This window comes from Leguminivora glycinivorella, chromosome 4 (genome assembly GCF_023078275.1).
Source record: "Leguminivora glycinivorella isolate SPB_JAAS2020 chromosome 4, LegGlyc_1.1, whole genome shotgun sequence".
In the NCBI taxonomy this organism is placed as follows: domain Eukaryota; kingdom Metazoa; phylum Arthropoda; class Insecta; order Lepidoptera; family Tortricidae; genus Leguminivora; species Leguminivora glycinivorella.
This window is the reverse complement of record NC_062974.1, coordinates 2,154,872-2,166,155: the sequence shown is the minus strand read 5'-3', so window position 1 is coordinate 2,166,155 and position 11,284 is coordinate 2,154,872.

Sequence of the window (11,284 nt, the reverse complement as noted above, 5' to 3'; positions counted from 1 at the left end):
TCTTTCGACGAAACGACGGGTGTACTAGTGGATACCAGAACTCATTGCTAGAATTCACTGCCAGAATCAATTGCGAAACGCTTGCGTGGCTGCGCGCCGTCAATACACAAGAAGTAGAAGAAGGCGCATCCGAGTTCAAGAAGAGGAAGATGCTTTTTACGAATTGTACAGGGCCGCTCGTAAAACGCTGCATAATGCTATCGCGCAGGCCAAAGAGGCCAGGGAAGCGCTCAACAGGGATCCATGGGGCAGATCGTATCGGAGCGTAAGGCAAAAGCTCCGGCCCTGCCCCCCCCCACTGACCAGCAGTCTCGAGCCAGATCTTTTGGAACGAGTTGTCAGTGCTCTTTTCCTAGAAAGGGGCGGCTTTGTGCCACCAGCTATGGCATCTGGTTGTGCCATACCACCAGACGTGGTTAGAGAGGTACCACCAGTCACGGAGGTCGAACTGAGTGTTGCTGTCTTGAAACTCCGCTCCAAAAAGACAGCACCCGAGCCAGACGGCATACCTGGGCGAGCCCTGGTAGTCGCGCTCAGCGAGATGGAGGAAAGAGTCAGAAACCTTTTCACTGCGTGCCTAACCCAGGGGCGTTTTCCCGATAGGTGGAAAACAGGCAAGTTGGTGCTCCTTCGGAAGAACGGGCGCCCACCTGATCAGCCGTCAGCATATCGCCCCATAGTGCTGCTTGACGAGACGAGCAAGGTCTTCGAAAGTATAGTCGCCGCCCGTCTCGTTAAGAGCATGCAGCCGGGTCTGAGCGATTACCAATATGGCTTCCGTCCGCAGCGTTCGACACTAGACGCAATTGCCCACGTAAGGGACTTCGCAGAAGAGTAGATCTCCCAGGGTGGGACTGTGATGCCTGTGTCACTAGACATTTCGAATGCATTCAATACCTTACCCTGGGAGACAATAAAGGCGGCACTCAAATATCACAATGTGCCCAATCATCTACAAAACACAGTGGCGGAATACTTTGCCGGGCGGCTTGTGGTATTCCCAACTAAAGATGGCTGGGGAAGACGGAAAATGGCGTGCGGTGTTCCACAGGGCTCGGTGTTGGGGCCGCTCCTGTGGAACATTGGATACGATTGGGTCTTACGCGGGGCCACTCTGCGGGGGGTCAGCATCTCCTGCTATGCTGATGACACTCTCGTGTCGGCCCATGGCAGAACCTACAGGGAGGCCGCCTATGTAGCCACAGCTGGGGTAGCACACGTAGTGCATAGGATTCGGGCGCTAGGTCTGGAAGTCGCACTGCACAAATCCGAGGTTCCGGTCTTCCACGGGCCTCGAAATAAACCTCCGGAGGGAGCCCAAATTACAGTGGGGGGAATTTCCATAGCCATCGGGTCGACGATGAAGTACCTGGGACTCGTTCTCGACGGTAGGTTCGAGGAACACTTCAAGCGTCTGGCCCCAAAATTGCTGGCTGCTGCCGGCGCGCTTGGGCGTATTCTCCCAAATCTGGACGGGCCAGGAGGAGCATGTAGACGACTCTATATGAGCGTGGTACGTTCAATGGCCCTCTACGGGGCGCCAATATGGGCGGACACCCTGAGATCTAAAAGTGAGGCCCTTCTGCGTCGTCCTCAACGAGCTATAGTTCTCAGGGTGGCTCGAGCGTACCGCGACAATTCGTACGCGGCAGCTAGCCTACTAGCCGGAAGCCCGCCGTGGGACCTTGAAGCCAAGGTTCAAACCGCGGTCTATTGGCGGGTGACGGCAGCAAGGAGGGAAGAGAACTGGCCTGCCCCTCAAGAAATCCAAAAGTGGAGAGAAGAAGCACGAGAAGTGCTCTTCGAGCGTTTGGAGATCCCGGGAGCTAGCCGGGAACCAGAAAGAAGCGGCCGCTGTTCGGCCCGTTCTAAAAGAATGGGTGGAACGTAAGTACGGCGCACCTTCTTTCCATCTCACACAGCTCCTGACGGGGCACGGCTGCTTCGGCTGGTACCTGTGTTAGAGGGTGGGAAGGGAGCCTACTACAGCGTGTCACCATTGTGATCGAAGAGCAGTGGACACGGCCCAACACACGCGCGAAGAGTGCCCTGCTTGGGATGAGCCTCGCGCTGCCCTGTTCACGGTTATAGGGGGTGATCTCTCACTGCCGGCGCTAATATGCCATATGCTTAGCAGTGAAGAGGAGTGGGAGGCAGTGACCACCTTTAGCGTCGTTGTCATGACGCAAAAGGAGGCCGCCGAAAAAGTGCGCGAGCTCAGCGCCGCAGAAGGCCAGGCAGGCGGCGAAGAGTCTTCGCAGAGAGACTGATGCCGCCCTAACCGAAACTTGCGGGTGATGGACCGGGAGCTACATCACCCGCCTGAAGAGTTTCTGTGCTGGAAGGCCCTCAAGCGTTTTAAGGGTACCTTCAGCGGAGTAGGCTGCATGACCAGCCACAAGAGCCGGGCCCGCAAGGGCAACGCTGGCGGGGCAACGGTGGTCTACAACCGTGTTCCCGAAACCCCGCCCAAGGCGAGCGTCGGAACACCCCAAGGGAGTCCATGGGAGTCGGACATACCCACTTGTCTTTCCCGGGCCAGTGGGATCCAGGTTAGAACTGCGACTCTCAGAGAAACAAACTTTTATGAGATAAGTGGGTTAGATTAGGTTAGAACTTTGACCCTCACGGAAACAAACTTTTGTGAGAAAAGTGGGTTAGGTTAGGTTAGAAGTAGTCAATAAGTTTTAAGAGAAAAAAACCGCCGCCTTTGGGGTTCTGGTGAAAGCTACTTGCGAATGTTGGATTATGTAGAAATGTGTAGGTATTTTTTTAAACTGCTTTTAATGCTTTAATTATTTGATGGCAACAAAAATCAATATACGTATACCGGGGTTTGAGGAGTTTCCTCAATTCCTCATGAATCCGATTATAAGAAATAGAAGCTTGACAAAATTTGACTTGAAAAGTCAATATGCAAAATAAATGTTACTGTTCTGAAATCCATGCGGTTTTTATAAAAATACCAAAGTCACTATAAGTGTGCCATTCAGATTTGAGGAGTTCGGTTCTGACCATCATCTGCAGTTCCACTGCACCAAATGTCACTTTTCTGGACGTAAGTGCATGCTGTTCTTATAAAAATACCAAAGTCACTATAAGCGTGGCGTTCAGATTTGAGGAGTTCCGTTCTGACCATCATCAGGAGTTCCACTGCACCAAATGTCACTATTCTGGACGTAAGTGCATGCTGTTCTTATAAAAATACCAAAGTCAGTATAAGCGTGCCGTTCAGATTTGAGGAGTTCCGTTCTGACCATCATCAGCAGTTCCACTGCACCAAATGTCACTGTTCCGTACGTAAATGCATGCTGTTCTTTTAAAAACACAAAAATCGCCATATGTATGCCTTGAAAGGCAGAAGAAGATCTGAAGATTTGAGGAGTTCCCTCGATTTCTCCAGGATCCCATCATCAGAACTGGGTTCTGAGACAAATGGGACCAATCTGTATGTATATACAACCAATCAAAAAAAATTTCAAAATCGGTCCAGTAACGACGGAGATATCGAGGAAAAAACATTAAGAAAAAATACAAACTAATAGAGAACCACCTTCTTTTAAGATATTTTAGGCGGCGGTTAAAAAAGCCGTTCTTTTCTGAATGCGCTTTAATTTTTTTTTTTTTTTGCTGGTCACTTTATGTTGTAATTAATAAAAAAAATGATTGCAATTAGAATAAAATGCTGTGTCATTTAGATTAAACTGCTGTATATTATGTAAAAATAGAAGCTACATTTTAAAAAAAAAGCGTTGCTAGGTATACTGTGCGTTAGTAATTATTAGCGATGCAATCATGAAAAAGCTTTACTAAAAGTTAAAATAGATGCACGCCACGAATATTATTGAAGTGTATTTAGTAATATTTTGAGTTGCAAATTTTGCTGTTCAATTAGTATTTTTGATATGAATTTGGACTATATTTGCGTAAAAAAAGTAATTTTTTTGATTTTCGTTTAAATACCACCCTTTTAAAAAAATATAGTTCAGGATCTGTGTATGGCGGCCATTTAGAGAATGTGGCATGGTGCTTACTCTAACTCCGACTTTGATGTCGAATTTGACTATCATACATTGTTTATATTGATCTGGTTTAAGCACTGTTCAAACACCATGAATGTAAATTAGACTTTGGCCTATGGCTAATTTTTTTATCTGTTTCTCTCATCCTGCTAGCATCAAAAATTTACGGCAATCCGGAACGTTGCTCAAAATTGCGTTTTTTTAAATTATATAAATTCGCCGCATTTATTCTACAAGTACCCAATTGGAAAAACCATGAAGAAGACTCTTAAAGAATATATTTTGGCAGCATATTAACCTTTGTTTGTTGAAATCGTACAAAGAGTCATTGAAATATTCTCAAATTAAGCCAGATAGGGGTTGTCCGAAATTTATTTGCTAGACCTTAATGAAAGTACCATAAAGTCCCTAAAATAAAAAAAATATCAGACCTTCTTATATCAAATAGTACTTACCAATACCTTAAGATCATACTCTCGGAACATAATAATACAAAATTATACACATGTCAACATTTAGACGAGGTTTGTTTTGTCCTTATACTTGACGATACAGTCCTTATCTTCGTCTGTCAATGAAAAGAAAATTGTAGTAAGTATGTATGGAATGCATATAGACTTACTGCGTTTTGACTTTGAGGAGCAGCGTGAGATACGAGATTTTTGAAAAGTAGTGACGATATTTAAAAATATTAAGCGGGTTACTCACGTGTCGCGCTCTCGAGCCTCTCGACATGTAAAGGCCCTCGCTACTCTTGAGAAAGATTCTCGGAAATGGATCGAAACATGTCGAACGTTATATCGACTTAACACGTGAGTAACCCGCTTAAAATATTTTTAAGTATATTTAATCAACTTATTCACCTCTATTGATGAATGTAAATCGCCCATTACTTACATAAGTATATTCTGTCAACCAAGGTTGTCAGTAAATAAGAACAAAGAAAACTATATGCATCCTTTTCTTTAGGGTGCTAGAGAAAAGGATACCTATAGTTTTCTTAGTTCTTATTTACTGTCAGACTTGTTTGACAGAATATAGTATGCAGTTTCGCCTAAAAGTTATTAAGGCACGCCACAGACAGTCTTAAAAATTCATAGGTAATCTTAGAAAATATTTGTATGCAAACTGACACTGACAAATCTGTCAGTGTCACTTTGAACTGTCAGTTTGCATGCAAATCTTTTCTAAGATTATGAATTTTTAAGACTGTCTGTGGCGTGCCTAAGGCCAGATACTTTTAGTGCGATATTTCATCCGCTACGATTGACGCTTACTGAACATAAATAAACAATACCCCCAATAATGAAAGGTGTTGTGCCCCACTTCCGTGAGCCACAACAAAGACTTTCACCCCAACCTATTAGCGGCATGACATGCGAACTTTAAACTTCGTCTCGTTTGCTTCCCGCCAACTTTGTGCAACAGTTCCGTTATGCTGAACCTATGTGATAAGCCCTTGTTTCACATACACATACTTAGGCCTGATTTCAGACGGCGTGCGAGCTCGCATGCGATTTTGGTTACATTGCGAGCTGTTGAGGTTACATACAATTTTGCACAACCATCAAATACCGCAATATAATAAAACTCGTATGCGAGTTCTCGTACCGTCTAGATTGGGCCTTATACAGTATGTTTTGTTAAAATACAATGTTAGAGAAAAAGCAAGGTTCAGATTTTCTGTGAATTTCAAATTAATTACATTAACCAGAAGTTGTTAATGCAAAGCACTTCGACTGTCCAGTGGCGCCTTCATTGTCAGAATTGTGTTTTAGGGTAGTAAATATGTGACAATGTCCAAAACTAAGAGGGAATTAGTAGAACAAGAATGTACAATGCATAGTGATTATAAATTAATTAATTGGTTTATCAGAATCCCGCCCATGAGGCCACTTGACGGACGTTTTAAGGAGTGCCAGACGGAAAAATAATACCATAAAAGATAAATATGCTGAGTTGATAAGTCCTCATGAAATCCACCGAGAGTCGTATCAATCTTGCGTGTCACATCATAACTACATCAAAACTTTAACAAATTTTAAAATCAGAGTACGGCTGTAGACGGATAGAAATTAATTGAATATTTCCCGGTGTTTCCGACTGATAACAAGTTGAGCGGGCTGCGGACATTCATTGCGAAAATAGCTTCTAGAGATCTTGTCTTTGAACACTGCTTGCTTTTCAATATAATATCTTAGGCATTCATTTTCGTTAAATTATGTTTATTTTTAGCTGGCCTAGTTAATAGTTATTTGTTATACAAGGGGGCAAAGTTGTATTTTAACGCCGAGTGTGGAATTGCAAAACGAGCATGTGAAAGGATTCTATAGTTGAACCACGAGCGAAGCGAGTGGTTCGAGAATAGAATCCTGAACTTGCGAGTTTTTAACACACGAGAAGTAAAATACAATTGCACCCGAGTGTAACACAAAACTTTTCCCCTCACTATAGCGAGGAAAGTACAATGCAAAAAACGCGTTTATCACTGCTTCCAGTAGTTCCACAGGTGGTAAATCATCGTCATCACTAGATTCACTTCACTTTTATCAATTTTAAAGCAGAAAAAATAACTATATTCAAGGTCAAATTACTTTATCCACTAGTGGATAAAATGCGTTTTTACCCGCTGGTATTAAAGGACAAAACACGTGTTTCCGAGCTAGTGAGGGGAAAATAAACAAACTTATCTGAGCAACTGAGGGAAGAAATGAAGCGACACGAAATATGAAGTACGACAAGATCAATATAAAATTATAAGTATTTTTAAACTAAAACCACAGAATATATAATAGTACAACTAAAACTTGCTTTTTGTTGAAACTACCTACGACGCGGCGGGACAATTGTTAGAAGAGATTACTGGTTTATACTGTGCTTACTTGATTGAGAGTGTGTTAGATTGTGGCAGATGACGGGACAAAAACCCGTAGGCCAGGAAATACGCGCACGGAAGTGGCGATGGATAGGGCACGTGCTACGCAGAGGAGACAACCACCTGTCCAAGCAGGGTCTCTGCTGGCAATCACCTGGCAGTAGACGGTCGGGGCGGCCTTGTACCACGTGGAGGCGGTCAGTGGAGAAGGAGGCTGGCGCAAGTGGACTAGGCTGGAAGGATTTGGAAGCAGTCGCCCAGGATCGTGAAAAGTGGAAGATTCTTCTAAGAGCCCTATGTCCCTAGTAAGGGATAACAGGAACACATCATCATCATCATCATCACTGTGCTTACTAAATGCCCACACTGTAGCCAGAGATTAAATAATCAAAAAGTCCCTTAATTGTATGAAATTATGAAACTAGCTATTGCGCGCAGCTTCGCTCGTGATAAATTCGAAAATTGCGGAACGCTCCTTACAGACCTCCATCCCCTATTTTAGGGAAGTGGGGGGTTAGAAAGATACAAAAGGTAGCCTAATTATGTCACTCTCCATCCCTTCAACTATCTCCACTTAAAAAATCACGTCATTCGTCGCTCCGTTTTACCGTGAAAGACGGACAAATAGACACACATACTTTCCCATTTATAATATAATATTAAGTACGGATAAGATTTATCTACTTACTGACCTTACTTCTTTCTCGAAGTTCCTGCATATTTATTTATCCCATAATTTCTGCCTCTTCGTTAACAGGTCAACAGGTTATCCTTAACAGGTTCGAAAGGATTTAAGAGAATCCGTACTTCGCTTCGGACTGTTATCTGCAAATCCAATAAAGCCATTCAGCATTTCAATAAAGCTTTGCTTTGCAACAAGTCAACTACAATGTAGGTAAGTAAGGAGTGTCTCTGCCTAAAATAATATTTATTTGTTATACAAGGGGGCAAAGTTGTATTTTAACGCCGAGTGTGGAATTGAAAAACGAGCAAGTGAAAGGATTCTATAGTTGAACCACGAGCGAAGCGAGTGGTTCGAGAATAGAATCCTGAACTTGCGAGTTTTTTAACACACGAGAAGTAAAATACATTTGCACCAGAGTGTAACACAAAACTTTTCCCCTCACTATAGCGAGGAAACTACAACGCAAAAAATGCGTTTATCACTGCTTCCAGTAGTTCCACAGGTGGTAAATAATCTTTATTACTAGATTCACCTACTTTTATCAATTTTAAAGCAGTTAATTTGACTTTATTTAAGGTCAAATTACTTTACCCACTAGTGGATAAAATGCGTTTTTACCCGCTGGTATTAAAGGACAAAACACGTGTTTCCGAGCTAGTGAGGGGAAAAGGTTCTTTGCACCATTCGCGTCACCTGTTTCAACCCGAGCGAGCGGTTTTAAGGTCGACCCCGACAGATGTACCTCTTTTAATTGCTCAATTTTAACCCCTGTCTTTTGTCTTCCTGATCTGAATAATATCCTCAAATTCTGCTTTGTACCGTTTATGTATCTATATCTATACTCGTGGGTACAGTCAGCTATGATCATCGACCATTATCCACAGTTGATTTTGAAATGATGCGACTTGATAGCATTTATAAATCAGTAAAGCCACCTAAAGGTCCAATCGTTTCAAGAAAACCGTTTCAACTTTTTTATTGTGAAATGCTGAACTCAGTGTGACTCAGTCAAGTAATGTGCCAGGTAGGACATAAAAACTCATTTCACAATTCACATTACTTAAAGAGTGGCACCCCTTACCACAGGTATTTCTACTTAAAAAATTCAAATTTTGAAAAAACCCCGACCGCGACATAGTGGACTGATTTTCATGAAACATGGCTAAGAACACTCCCGATCTCCTCCCGACTAACTCGGCTTTCAGACAAAAAGAATTAAATCCAAATCGGTTTATCCGTTCGGGAGCTACGATGCCACAGACAGACACACACACAGACAGACAGACAAACAGACAGGACAGACACACACACAGACAGACACGTCAAACTTATAACACCCCGTCGTTTTTGCGTCGGGAGTTAAAAAGAGGTATCAACAACTAATATTTATGTAAGCCAATCTTGAATTGAGTAAAGATTTTTTTTTATTATTTAATTAATTCGTCAGCTCGTTTGCCTTCCAATATCATAATAATTTAAAGGCTAAAGACATATCAGGCTGGAGTACTACAAGTGATATACGTATCCTGGTGGTTTCCTGTATAATTTAGCCCAAAAAGTATTAATCTCCGCCGCTAGAGGTCGCGGTTTAAGGGCGACCCCAACAGATGAACCTCGCGACTTTATTGCTCAATCAACCCGTGTCCTTTGTGCTTCCGGACAAAGAGTCCAATTAAACCTTAATGACGTAATACACTGAAGTGTTCGCTTCGCTCGTAGAATACAAAAGGCGTGTTAAGGTTCACTCGCGATAAATAGTCTACGTCGTATTGTCTTGCTATTTATGTTCAGTTTGTTGCTAAATTGTAAGGGTTCTATAAGAAAAAACATAATTTCAACCTTTCTCAGATAGTTTACCACCTACTTACAGAATCTTCAAAATGTGCGTTTCTCCAAAAACTTCCTTGCACAGCTGAAACGTGGAATGAACTGTCTTCTGCGGTATTGAGACCGAAATGACCATCAACAAAAGAGCGTCTTAGTGCGTTTTCACATTATCCGATCCGATATCGGATGTCGGACCGATATCCCATACTTTACAGGCGCCATCTTGGATTTTTTCTATTGAAGTCCTTCCGACATCCGATATCGGATTGGATAATGTGAAATAGTATTTTATGCAATAGGCGTTTAAAGGAGGTCAAAAAAGAATTTTCGTGAAATTCACACTGTTTCCTGTATTTTGAAGCAATGGTTTGCACTGTCAGCTCAGCTGCCCAAAGCCTTCCCGCGAACGCGCGCAGTATCGTTATAACAATGCGTTGCCATGGTTACAGAGCCAAACAATGCGTTTTCAGTTTTTTCGATACTGCGCGCATGCGCTGAAAGCCGTCGGACGCTGGCTTTGGGAATAGACTTTTATGTAGGGTTTTAAAGATCTATGCACGACCCTCTAAATGACGAATAACAACGGGAGTAGAAAAACGGTTCACGACTCCTGAGTCCAATTATCCATACTATCAAGTGAATCGTATGCAGGTTTCCCTCATAATTATATGATTTAAAAAAAAACTCTAATGATGCTGGCAGGCATGATCGCGCGATAAACGATAAAACATCGGGCCGGCCACCCCTATCGCACTAGTTTGCAAATGGTGCGATAGGGACGGCCTATCGGTATGTTGATCGACTGCTTACCATCAGGCGCGTTGTATGCGCATTTGCCTCTGACGTAGTATCACACATTCACTGCCTGATTTTATTTACACTAGAGGTTATTAGATCCGTGATCCCTGCTTCCATAGAATTAGGATGTTCGTTAGCGAACCGACGGGTATGTATTGCATTGGTGCAGATCGCAGAAGTATCGCAGAAGCATCGCAGAAGCATCGCAGAAGATTCAAGCTGAGCTGACAGATCGTCGACAAGTTGTCAAATGAAAAAATAACTATATAAAAAGAGGTTGTCAGATTTTTAACCCTTTGTCCGCCAATAACCAAGAGCCTGGCCAAGATGACAATTTTATTATTATTATATGATGGATGGAGTTTTATAACATGGACAGACACTAACATTTTTACATCGCAACTAAGTTGGACTATAATTCCAAAAAACCTGGTTTTCCGTCTGGGTTGGAAGTTTAGTTGCGTTTGTTGTAAAGAGGAGCGTTGCTTGATTAGACATCGGGTCGGTACAAGACCCGTGAGCCCTGTTAAAAATCCCAGACTATGCTATAAAAACGATGTTCAATACTATAAACAAGACCATGTGTACGCTTGACATCGGCGTAAGGCACTGGTACCACTGCGAGCTAGTAAACTATTATGCTATGGGTTATAAAAAGGAACAAAAGATAATCATCCCGTGTAAATAAAAGAGACATGGCGATGTTTATAGTTACTCGCCGCGTCTCTTTTATTTTATTTGCACGGCACTGCTTATCTTTTCTTTGTTTTTACAGCCGATAGCTCATAGTTTACTAGCTCGCGGTGGAACCAGTGCCTAACATACTGGTTTAGTTTCATTTGGCTGTGAATAATTGACCTTTTGAGCTCAAGTCCCAGCCCAGAGCTCAAATCGCTCAAGTTAAGATACTGCACTGCAGTTTGATTTTGGCGCCAGACTGTTTAAGCTACAAATGTTACGTGTATGTTACACGTCCATATTTATATTATTTGTTATTCAACATTTTTTCAGTATTGTTTTGTATATTCTTCAAAATATTATACAAATTAAAATGTTTGGTTTTCAAAATGTTTACAT